Source organism: Apostichopus japonicus, chromosome 14 (genome assembly GCF_037975245.1).
Source record: "Apostichopus japonicus isolate 1M-3 chromosome 14, ASM3797524v1, whole genome shotgun sequence".
NCBI classification, from domain to species: domain Eukaryota; kingdom Metazoa; phylum Echinodermata; class Holothuroidea; order Aspidochirotida; family Stichopodidae; genus Apostichopus; species Apostichopus japonicus.
In genome coordinates, this window is record NC_092574.1 from 20,531,213 (window position 1) to 20,544,793 (window position 13,581).

At 35.1% G+C, this 13,581-nt stretch overlaps 1 protein-coding gene across 1 annotated transcript in view; it reads left to right on the forward strand.

Annotated features, from left to right (window-relative positions):
- The first annotated feature begins 4,287 nt into the window (after positions 1–4,287).
- Positions 4,288–13,581, forward strand: part of LOC139979560 (prokineticin receptor 2-like) — a 46,830-nt gene continuing 37,536 nt past the window's right edge. Inside the window, exon 1 of the mRNA XM_071990494.1 lies at positions 4,288–4,606. The gene's annotated coding sequence lies outside the window, so the exon portion shown is untranslated. The remainder of the gene's footprint in view (positions 4,607–13,581) is intronic.

The following is a 13,581-nucleotide window of genomic DNA, read 5'->3' on the forward strand; positions in this document are numbered from 1 at the left end:
AAAAGAAATTTCTTACTTGTCAGTCCTACTAATTACTTACCTGGTAATTTTCAAAGTTTGTATGTTGTTGTTATAGTTATTTATGGTTATAGCCTAGCTAAAAGCATGTAAACATTTGTCAAAACCTAAAAGGATTCCGGCTAGTGCGAACGAAGTCCGAATCCAAAGCCCTTCGAGTCCGAGCCGAGTCCAAGCCGAGTCCGATTCCGAGCCGAGTCCGAGTCCGAGTCCGAGTCCGAGTCGAGTTGAGTCGAGTCGAGTCGAATCCGAGTCGAGTCGAGTCTGAGTCCCACTTAAACTCCAAATGCTACTTCAAAGTGTTGGATAACATGCAAATCTGCCGTGTACAAATGCTGTAACAACATGTGAGCTTAGCAAATATAGAAAAATGTAATAATTTTAAGATTGTCTACAAACACGAGACTCAAATTATATATCTTGCAAAACCAATGAATAAGTATATACGCGCATACGCGCATGCGTAATTACTCAGCTATTCAACGCGTGTAAAAATTCAACTTCAATTACGAAGATCTCACCCTTTCTTGGCATCGAGGGTGTGCAAAACGCGGGAAACCTAATTCCCCAAGACCACAATGGTATTTATGCATATGGTGCTACTTAAAATAGGGGCTAATATGTGGAACCAACACATGCTTGGGTAATTATATGGTTGCTCATGGTGGTATACATATCTTATTGAATTGGCTGTGACAGTTGGTATATAGGTTCAGAGATATTCGAAGAACCCCAATTGTTCCATATCACAAGAGTTAAAATATAAAACACATAATTAAGACACGATCTTGTGGTATTTAACAAAGTTACTCGTCAACGGAAGTACTAACAAGCATAGATATACTTAGTCGGGGGGACGACAGGTTTTGTCCTGAAGTGACCTATCAACTTGAACCTTTCTTTGAACTTAAGTTTACCCTAAGTCTTTTATATTAAGGTCTTTTTTTTTAATCGTTATTCAAAGCTGCTTACCAAGGGTTCAAATATAACCCAAGCAAAGTCATCCTGGTTATTCTTTTTCAGGGCACTTAAGAAAATATATTTTAATCCTATATGTAATCGTGTCAAAAATCAAATCGTATTTCATATCTTTCAGTTTGGGCAAGCTTTTTCATTTCACCAAAATAAATATATTTTCTTGTATGCCGTAATTATTTTATTTGAATTTAAATTTTTTACAGCCAGTTGATCCAAATCAATGAGTAGTTTCATGACTTTAAACTGCGGTTGTGCGTGTTGTGCTTCCAGGTCATAGGTTAAGTGGCACAAACACAATCAATACCGTATCAGTTTGGTGGAAATCATGCAGCGAAAATATACAAGGAAACCAAAAAGGGAACAAGCTTCATTTATAGATTCTCACTTGGTATTGTACTGTATTGTTTTGTATTGTATTGCATCGTCTTCTATTGTCTTGTCATGTATTTTGTTGTGTTGTGTTGTATTGTATTGTTTGCATTGTATTGTACTGTATTGTATTGTTTTGTATTGTATTGTATTGTATTGCATCGTCTTGTATTGTCTTGTCTTGTATTTAATTGTATTGTATTGCATTGCATTGTCTTGTTTTGTCTTTTATTGTATTGTTTTGTATTGTATTGTATTGTATTGTTTTGTATTGTATTGCATCGTCCTGTATTGTCTTGTCATGTATTGTGTTGTGTTGTGTTGTATTGTATTGTTTGTATTGTATTGTATTTTACTGTATTGTATTGTTTTGTATTGTATTGTATTGTATTGTATTGCATCGTCTTGTTTTGTCTTGTCTTGTATTTAATTGTATTGTATTGTATTGCATTGCATTGCATTGTCTTGTCTTTTATTGTATTGTTTTGTATTGTATTGTATTGTATTGTATTGTACTGTATTGTATTGTATTGTATTGTATTGTTATGTATTGTATTGTACTTTACTATACTGTAATGTAATTTTTTTTATTGCATTGTAACGTATAGTATTGTAGGCCTACTTTTCTTTTTCTATTATATTCTATTTCCTTTGCGCCTGGCGTGATTTTGCATTTAACTTTCCTCTGGTTTAAACAATTGGACTAGTCCGTCCGTATCCTCCATAACCTCCATTCAACCATTAACATGCTTTACTCAGAAATATTTACTCGCCAGTAACTGCCAGTATTTGATATCATTTTCAAAGACTTATATGAAATGATTTATGTGATGTTGATTTGTGGTGAACGATCCATGACATGTACGTTTACATGATAATGCCTCGATCTCCACGTAGAACTTCACCATGTCTATGGTATGAGACAGTCTTTCATTGCACTACAAATGTTCACTTTATGTGTCATAATTATTCCGACAGTAGACCGATTTATGGTACCTTTGATCGAACTGATTGAAGAGCACTGGGCAATGTACCTTAGCAACCATATCCTCATATCCCGGGCAATTGGCATGTATGTAGAGATGGATGAAATAGCTAAGGCATAACTCCTCAGCATGGGGGAATTGGTGAATCCAGGGTAAATAGCTTTATAGCATGCAGTCATCATCTAGTCATTAGAACGTATAGGCTCCATGTTCATATATGTAACGGTCTGTTAGGTTAGTAACCCAGAGAGGTGGAACATGGTATACAATATTCAATGTATCTAATTAGGCTATACGACATAAAAGTGTGATTCGGAAAGAGAACTATCCTGCGTGATACCTTAAGGATGTATCAATTATCCCGTGTGACTCTTAAAAGATGTAGCAACTATCATGTATGGCACTTAAAGGATAAACCAACTATCCTGTGTGATACTTAAAGGATTTAGCAACTATCCTGTTTGATACTAAGTTAAAGGATGTAGCAAAGATACTGAATAACACTGTAAGGAATTGACAAGGATCCTGTGTGATACTTAAATGATGTGGCAACTATCCTGTGTGACACTTAAGTGATATAGCAACTATCCTGTGTGATACTTAAAGGATCTAACAACTATCATGTGTGATACTTAAAAGAATGTAACAAAGAGACCGAATGACACTGTAAGGAATTAGGAAGGATCCTTAAAGGATATATCAACTATCCTATATGTGACTATTTAAAGATGTAACAGCTATCCCGTGTGACACAAAGACGGTTGTAACAAAGTTACTACATGACGGAGGCGGAGTGTATAGGCGGAGTGTATAGCCTAGTGGTTAACGCCGGCGTCTCCCAGTCATGAGATCCCCGGTTCGATTCCCCGCCGACAGCAATGTGTGTCGTCTGGCAAGGGTGTTGTTCAATAACAACTTCCTGACATGGACGTTAAATGAATGTGTGCCGAGAGATTGGCTTCGGTCAGCTTGCGAGTCTATAAGCCTCCATGGCTTCTTTCGCGAGTTCCTGCTTGCGGGAAGATCACATATACATACATGACACTGTAAGGAATTAGGAAGGATCCTGTGTGATACTTAAAGGATATATCAACTATCCTGTGTGACTCTTTAAAGATGTAACAACTATCCCGTGTGACACAAACACGGATGTAACAAAGATACTACATGACACTGTAAGGAATTAGTAAGGATCCTGTTATCACACGTACTGTGAGTATATATACTATGAACATGCATGATATACTGTGAGGTTGTAACAATGGTCCCGCAAGACATAAGAATGGAACAATAATCCTGCATACTATGAGTATATCCTGAATGGCACTGTGAGTATGCAACCTGAGTATAATCAACGTCTGTAAGCACATTGTGAGGATGTAAAAGCGATCCCACATGATACTCTAATTAGCGTTGAAAGGCTCTGTGGGGGGGGGGGGGTTAGAAGTGGTGGGAGTAAGGATTGTAACACGAGATGGTTTGCAGTCATCCGATGCTTCTATCCAATATTTCATTCCACTTACATTCCAATACAACAAACGAAAACAGTTAATACAATGACAAAACATTAAACCATGTGAGCAACAGCAGTGATGATAACATACAAAATATTAGAACGTATACTATTAAAGCTCGAATTCAAGTCCAATGTTAGATAAGAATATTACTACTCAGATAAAAAATTGAAACAAAAAACATAAAAATTCTATTTTCGGAGCACCGATCGATCACATTACTTATTAAACCTCGTTCATTAAATCATGAATAACTTAAATGTTAAAATCATCATCAAAATAACCCACACACTGGGTTTCTCACAAACTGAAATGAGCATTTCCTCACGAAATATAATTTACACCCCCATGGAAAGGTCATTGTCGCAAGTAGTAAGCCGTGTGACCGATAGCTCGTGAGAGCTGTTGTCTTTTTTTTTATCCCTTCTGATACAGAGAGCTGCAGCATTTTTTTTACTTTGTTGACACACACACACACAATGTAGTCGCCACAGGAAACTCAAGGAAAGCAGGCTGGTTAACCGCGCTGTTTGGACTAGGCTATTGAGCATAGACACACTAATAACGTTATATTTCAGTATGCAAGTTCACTTTTTGAGTCGTGGTACCTAAACAAGAGAAGGATATCACAATATTTTCCTATAGATCTATGGGTTTCTTTTTTGGTATGGTGGAAACATGTATAACTCTCCTTACAAGCGTTCATAGACCGATACCAAGGTGGGATGATATTTTCTTGAGGTAAGTGAAGATGATACGTCTGTTCATTCATCGTTATTACATATCAATTACATAGATTTTATTTTACCAGATATGGTGAAGGTTCAAAACTAGCTGCAAGTTTGTTTGTTTTTCCGTCGTATATTCATACTGATGGTAAATTTGGGTAAGACCAATTAACGTTCGAAGAATTGATTATAATTTTTTTTTTTATCGCAATGTTTAATTTCCTTTTGTATCATGAGTACAGCGTAGTGCTTGATATGACGGTTTACTGTGTTGGTTGAATATGTTTATGTTTGCGAAAAAAAATGTGACTTTACTAAAAATCTTAACTGTCTGTAACCCATTTTTTCCTTAGAAATAAGAACATGATTTTGTATTCTTATGTATGAAATTCGTTAATAACCATATGTAAGTAAGTTAATCAATACTCACTTGTACTATTTGGTACTCATAGTAAGCTAAAGAAAACAACAATATGGACATTGTTTACCACTCTTTAGTAACGTTTCAGGAGACTATAAACAAATGACTCACGAATTATTCAAATCTCTTAAATCAAGCCAAAAACCAACTGGAAATATAAAGAACCACAACTGTTTTTGTAATACTGCAAGAGGAGGAAACCAGATTTCCTCTGTAACAGTGAACTCTGATTTGCGTTTATGCGTCTGTCTGGAAAAGTACCGACGCTTTTATGCGATAAATTTGGCTGGGGTAGGGTGAGGGGGGGGGGTGGATGGGGAAGGTATGCTATGATCAGATTGTTGTTAAAATTCTTGGTTTGTGTTCAACTTTTGTAAGCTGTATTTGAAATATTACGGGTTTGGGCTGACTGTGTTTATGTAATCTGTGTGATACAATAACGTAAATGCGTTGAGAAATCACACGTCAGACCCTATATACGTCGTTGGGACCATATAAGTTGTTATCTCTCGGAAAGTAATAATCCCACTAACGGCAAGTAAAATAAATAACGAGTAATTAGAATCAAATAAAGAAATTATTTACAGTAAACAAATTGCTGGGTTTTGTTAAAATTAAATGTTAAAATTCAATTATAATTATTTATTCAAACATTCACAAAATCTTTCCCTTTAATTGTATCGTTTTGGAATAATATAATAATAATTATGAAATTTGTTAATAATATCAAATATCGACCCTTATATGGAATGCATAAATCTTACAAATCCATTATGCAACTATGTGTGATATTTAATAACAGCCATATATACACGTATATATAAAGTAAATATTAAATGATGACATCTTCAAAAGAAGGTTTGTTATCATTAAATAAATAAATATAAAAGTGTGAGGGAAATGGAACTTAAAGCATGCAGCAGCCGGGTGACGTTCCATTACTCAACTAACATAACCACGTTCCTATGGCAAGCCAAATGCCCAATAAATAAAGAAACCAGGATTATCGGTGATAATCCAGATTTTATCTATTGATAAATCAGGATTTTCGACTGATTGATAATCCAGTTTTATCAAACTAATTTAGAATGGATGATCGATCGATAAACCTGGATTCTCGATCGATAAACCTGGATTCTCGATTTATTGAGCATTTAACCTGCCATATTTTCCACCTCAAGCAAACGGATATCTTCGATTGGTATAGCCACTTCTTTCTAAGTTCGACTCGAGATATCATATATCACTTGGCATTCCTGACTTCAATTAATCCGTTGGACTCGTGAGTTGCTATCATCTCAGTAGTGGAAAGGCTGACGAGTCATGTTTGAAATTTATCGACTCAGTCATAACTTAGATTACAACATTGATCACTATATAGCGTCATTCTGCTCCAAAATGTGAAATGTATCCCCCCCCCCCTTTCTTTCCCTTCACAATTGTAGCCTGATAACATTGTAGGGCTGATATTAAGATTCAAATGACGCTAGCTTAATAAATGTGCAAATGTCATATCGTAGGCACATGCATGGCTTAATATCAATATTTGATTTTTTAAAATAGCTAGTACACTCTCATGAGGATATCAGGCATAGGTCTATGTTTTAGCAGTGATGAAGCACATTAACAGGAATTGTTTGTGCGCATGTATAATTGTGTAACCGGACACGTTTCCTTGGAAACAAACCATAGCTGTTTTGAAAAAGAATCAAAAATAACAAAAATCCATTTGATACTCTAAATTCTCTCACGTCGTACACTATCATAGTAGCTACAGATACAAGAGATTTATTTTTTATTTTTTGGTTTGATAAAATCGTGATTGTGTAAACTTGTAAGATTGATTGGGTGTTTAATTATTTATTTGTTTGTTCAATTATTTATTCATCGATTGCCCAAAACCTTCAGGGCTGTTTGCTACTAGAATGGGAGGACGCACACTATTTCATCGTCATCGTCAGGCTTGTACGTAATTTGCGGGAGCGAATGCAGGGGAGAGGTAGGGGAGGGGTATACAAATCACTTTTCAACCTTAATTGATTAAATACCTCATTTATAGCCTAAATTTTCCCCAGAATGCACTATTCCACAGAAAATGCCCCCAGAATCTCCTTCATGGTAGTCGGTTTCAACGCCCCCAGGACCATAATCCCTTTTATTAAATCCAAGATCCGTACATGATTTGCTTACAATTTTAGTGACAAGTTCCCTTAGCTCGTGCGCCATTTGACAGGATGGTATTTTCCTCTGATTATCTTTGTTTTCTTGCTAAGAGAAGTCATGGCGTCCAAAAAGGAAATAATATACAATTAAACCATTTAGCTTACTTGAACTGTTTGATAGGCTACCGTATATAATGTATTAACTCTATTGTACTAGACCCAGCCTATACCGTCAGAATTGCTACTGACTGTATTATGAATATGGTTCTTCCTTATTTATTCAGCTTCTTTGTTCTTCAGTCTATTAAATATATATAAGCAGACAATTCATCATGCCCATTGGTCACGTATCATATTTTTTTATTGGATATCTTTTACAATAACGCAGAACAATACAAAACAAAGCATAACATGGAAAGAGGTTATCACCTACTAACCTGACTATAATACAATAGGCTGTACACAGACGTAACTATTGCTTCAATCTAAAACTTCCGAAAACTAAACCAAATAACACCAACTATTTCCTCCATTATTTCCTCGTGGGAGTCAGATCATGGAACTTAAGAGTACAAACGGTCATATAAAATTCATTGAGTCATTCATTTACCCGGTGAAGACTGGCTATACCCTTTATTGTCGTGTGCACGTTTTTGTATACTATGTAGTATTTTATTATATATAACATTGTACTGCATAGTATGTTACGTGTAGTCTGTTACGTTTTATAACATATTACACTATGCAGCATGCTACAATGTGTAGCAATGTAACACTATGCAGCTTGTTACACTGTACAACACGCACTGTGTAGATTGTTACACTTTACAGCACGTTGCATTGTACGTTTAACTACATGTAGTACTCTTTCGCATTCCTATGAGAGGGGTAGGTCAGGGGGTAGGGAAGGGGGTAGGGCAGGGGGAAAGGGCAGGGGCTTAGTGGTATGATCATGTACTTCAATACATTGGACGTTTAAACTTTAATCTTCTCAATTATTAATCAATCGATATGTGTCTGTATCTTTAAATTGACACAGGGGTTCGGTTATCCGGCTTCGTTTATTCGCCGCAGTATAGACCGAAATCTTAATTAGCTATAGACCGACGGGTATTTGAATTATTTCGTTAAAGAATATAGGCAATAGAAACAAGTAAGATGTCTCGATATTTGATTAGTCGTTTGGAGAACTATACTTTATCACTCAAGATATATCTAGGTATGTAGTTGACATCATTGTATTAAGTATTACCTTATGCAACTCAATATGCTAATGTTATATGTTTATATCTTCTAGTATGGAAATTTATGTCGAAAAAACTTGAAATGTCTTGCTGAAAGATTGCTTGCCAATGTTGGTAATGGATGAAGGCCTCTCTTTATTCGTTATAACCTCATACACGCTCGACCTGAACCTATATGTATATATATATATATATATATATATATATATATATATATATATATATATATATATATATATATATATATACGATATCGCTTCATTTATAGTGAAAGAACAGCAAGAGTTTCTTCTTAGCTCAAAACATGTAAAACCTATTCAATATATTTCATACACCTTAAAATGCTAAACACACAACATGTTCTCATTACGATTTATTGTATTAGTTACGCAAGATAAATATTTGTATATATAACTAAGTTCCAATTCTTTTTATACCTTTTTCTCTCCTTTCTGTATTTTGCTTCTTTATAATCACTTCATAAATGACCTTGTGGAAAAGAAAAACCCCTGAATGGAGAAGTGTTTAGAACAGTTAGTTTTTCCAAATCTTGATTCCCCGTACTAATGCTTTTAGTGGGGCCTCATTTCTTTTTCCATGCATGACAAAATGTGAGGTTAAAGCAAAGGCATGCAGTTGCATGTTTCTTCTCAATGCTTTTTTTTCTTTAAAATTGTTTGACATTTTCTGTAAATGTGCTATGTTCTGAGTTCTCTACTATATGAAAAAAAATCGGAGGTTGTGTATTTCCTCAAACCCCGTGAGGGTTTTTACCCAAATTGACTTAAATAAACATTAAGAAAGAGTATATTTTAAGATATAATTTTCAAAAAAGGAATTTCCAGGCTGTAGGCGGTTATTACCTCATCAATTAAACTCCCGATAAAGGTACCTCCTTTTAATTTCAAGGTAATAAATCATACACCTAACAGTTTCCCCCAAAAAAATTGCCTTTATTTCTGAAAAGAATTGTGCTTATAATATGATCTATATACTAGGCTGGTTGTCATCTTTGTAAGATACAAACCTTCCAATTCAACAGATCTATAGACATACATGGGTCTATACACTTAATTAGTGATCATCAGTGCTGGCAAGGTTATCCGGAAAAAACCTAATGTTTCCTTATAAAAGTTTTTAAGTTAATGAGCCATGATGTTTCAGAGAAGCGTGGAAATGACAGGGCATTGGTGGGGGGGGGGGTGGAGGTGTGAGTATTTCACTTGCAAACCGTGCTCCGTGATATTTCTTAACGTTGGAAACTGATATTCCTTTACTTTTCGTTGGGTCTCTTTGTAACTAAACTCAAAGAGCATGACACTCTGTATTTACAACAACATGAAATTCGAATTGTGATAAACCTTCCTCGTCTCATCTTTAAATGGTTTTAACTTTTCGAGCTATATAGGTCTATACCTAATATGGGTCACGGTCCTATGAGTGGGGTAACAACGTCTCCGTACGGAATTATGGTGCGGAGGGCGGGGTGGGTAGGAGAGGGATGGGTTTGACGGACGCAAAGAATGGGAGCGCATGTGGGTAACTATAATGGCTGGCTGTCCAGAGTAACGAACAACTTTGTGAAAGCCATTTATTGAGTATTAATTCAACGCTCTCACCACCCCCTTCATTTCTTATTACAGGGTGATAAAAAAATACTTCGCCATGTTAGTGGCACGAATGTTCTCTGTTTGAACAGTTTACAGAACATATTATGCATTCCATAGCGAAGTTAACCATATCATTACAAAGTTATATTACTTTACCTGTATATTGCCAACCGTAGACGCAACTTATCAAACAATCATCATCATGTTTTTACTTAGGAATATCCCTAGCAACGTTAAATACAATATAAGACAAACTAAATATTAATTTATATTGTATATAATAAATCGTTTGATAGTCTCTCCTGTCCTTTGTCAAATATGTCAACTTTAAACCAAATATTGATGATATTAAAGACACATAAAACAAAGGAAATCTCGGTCGATCTAAACCAAAAGCCAGACATCAGAAGGCTGACCGGTAACCACATCCAGAATAATAAAGAATATATATATATATATATATATATATATATATATATATATATATATATATATATATATATATATATATATATATATATATATATATGTATATATATATGTATATATATATATATATATAGATAGATAGGTAGATATATATATATATAGATATATATATATAGATATATATAGATGTATATATATATAGATGTATATATATATAGATGTATATATATATATATGTATATATATATATTTATATATATATATAGTTATAGATATAGACATATAGTTACAGATATAGACATAGATGTAGATATAGATATAGATATATATCAAACATCATCTTGTTTTATAGTCTGATGGAATAATTCACCACTTGATCAAAAGTTGATTAAACATAATAAGAAATAAAACTGAATTCCTCATTCGACTGAACAACTTTTGTCATAAAAATCAGACACGATGGTTGTGTTTGTAAAAAAGAAAGTTTCCCGCTCCATGCATGAGACACGAACGCTGGTTTACAGAATAACACTGTATGTGTGTGATATGTGTATCAGTGTGCCTGTTTGCCGTAGATGTGTTATAGACCTATAGGTCGATAAAGTTAAGTTAATTTTGGTAACAGTATTCAACACAATCAACAGTCGAGTCGCATACCACGGAGGGGGGGGGGGTAGAAGTTCAGGGGTCCAATGAGAGGGTCCATGAACTCGTGGTCCCTTAATTAATTATTTTGTTATATGCACTATACATGAGCTGTAAGAATTACACTCAAACCATAGAAGAAAAGGTTGGCGCGCTTCATCCGCGCTAGCTTCTCTTACTTTTGATGGATTTTTTTTTTGGCACCTCTAGTTGGTAAAATGTCTGGGCCTCCACTATCTAGGGTCCCCCTCTTTCGAGAACCATGGATCTTCCAATTAATATAACAGGTTTTCACCATATGGCTGTATAGTGTTATTTTACATATACCACAGGTTAATCTTGCTACTGACACTACATAGTTAAACCGAATAATCATGGTGATGATGGTGATGATGATGATGATGATGATGATGATGATGATGATGATGATGATGATGATGATGATGATGATGATGATGATGATGATGATGATGATGATGATGATGATGATGATGATGATGATGATGATGATGATGATGATGATGATGATGATGATGATGATGATGATGATGATGATGATGATGATGATGATGATGATGATGATGATGATGATGATGATGATGATGATGATGATGATGATGATGATGATGATGATGATGATGATGATGATGATGATGATGATGATGATGATGATGATAATCAACATAATAATAATCAACATGATAACAATAATAATGATAATGATATCGATAATGATATTGATGATGACGATGACGACGACGATGGTGATGGTGATGATAATATATCGGCTTATTATAGCGAAAAACATCGAAGACATCACAATGAAAAAGTGCTATCTTTTTGGGTTGGCAACTTTTCTTGCCGTGAAAAAAAAACACTTTCTGGGGATTAACCATGCATCATGTTATATTTATGTCCTAAGTGCAAAGTCTCATGCGGTACATTTTTAAAAATATCGTCAACACATAGACCTGTCACAGTGTTAACACTAATAAAAAAGCAAGCCTAGCCTACTGAGCATATAATTATCAGGACTGAAGTTGTTACTAAGATTAACTGTTAACGACAGTGTAAACTATGGCGTAGGCCTATATCAGTTTGGAAAAGTAAAACTACGTTATGGCTACATTACTGAAATCTTCACGGAACAATTCCACCAATAGCTATAGAGCCCAGGTATTCAAAATTTGTTTGCGGACCTCGATTTTCACCTTGATGATCTGGGTTACATCTCCCCCCCCCTCCCTCCCCCAGTGGCAGATATTGTGTCATGAAGAAGGGAAACGTGGGTAGGGGCTATCCCCATCACATCTGATTTTAATTTTTAATATGATGGTTAGTTGCAAAATGCTGTTATAATTTGCAACTTTTGAGGTAAGCAAATGTTTCTCTTTTTTTCTCACGATATTTTGGCGACCATAAAAAGGGTCCCGACCACCAGCTTGAATAACCGGGGCTTAGAGTACATTCGGTGACAAGAGTAAATAGTAATGAAATGCAACCACATCCTTTAATTACCAACTGATTGCACCATTTTTTTCTCACTATAAGATAGAATTCTTGATATCTTGGTATGCAGATCAATGCACTATCTGGCTATAGTGAAAAACAACGTTGGATTTTTTTGTCTGCATGTTGAGTCCGTGGGATGTGCGCAGTAGGGTTGTATAATGTTATTAATACAAACTCAGCATGTTCTCTGTGATAAATGGACGATTCAATTGGGTCAAGGGTCAACAGAGGATGAAATGTTCCAAGGTACCCCACACAAAACGGAAGCTTTTTTAATCTGATTAACAGGACTTTTTTATACAGCAAGGGTCAGTCTAACATTTAGTAAATAATCTTGATAAAATACACACCGTATCTATCACCACTATAACCACCCAACCAAAACCTTTCCCCAAGCCAACTTCCACCCGTCCGACTGCCAAAGGCTTTCTAAGTATTATTGAATATCCTACTGTGTGCCTTGACTACCTGATTCAGTCTTTGTATCGAACATCAATGACAAGCATTCCCTAAGAGGTATTGAGCTGTAACGGATCATTTCAACATATTTAATTTAAAGTAGCCTATCATTAAAGCAAGAATAAACTTTTATTTTAGTTTCAAGAATAACGCTTTTACGGAAGATGAAGATGAAGATGACCGCAGTAGCAAGCAAGAAAATAGTTAGTACTCCATTGACAAAATAAATATGTAAAAATGTTAAAATATTAATTGACAATGATTCTCGATCATATTTGACAGTCAGGGTAGCCAACTCCCCACCCCCCCCCCCATTTTAATCATGATATGTCACAATTACTTGGCTAAATGAATATTGTTACCCAATGCCCCATCCCCCATTTCTCAAACTATTATTGTGACATTAGAAAACAAAATTTGTAGTTACATATAGCAATAATTATCATTCCTGCAATGATTATCTTTTATAACTTAAAATATTATTGTATATGCTTGTCGCATATGCT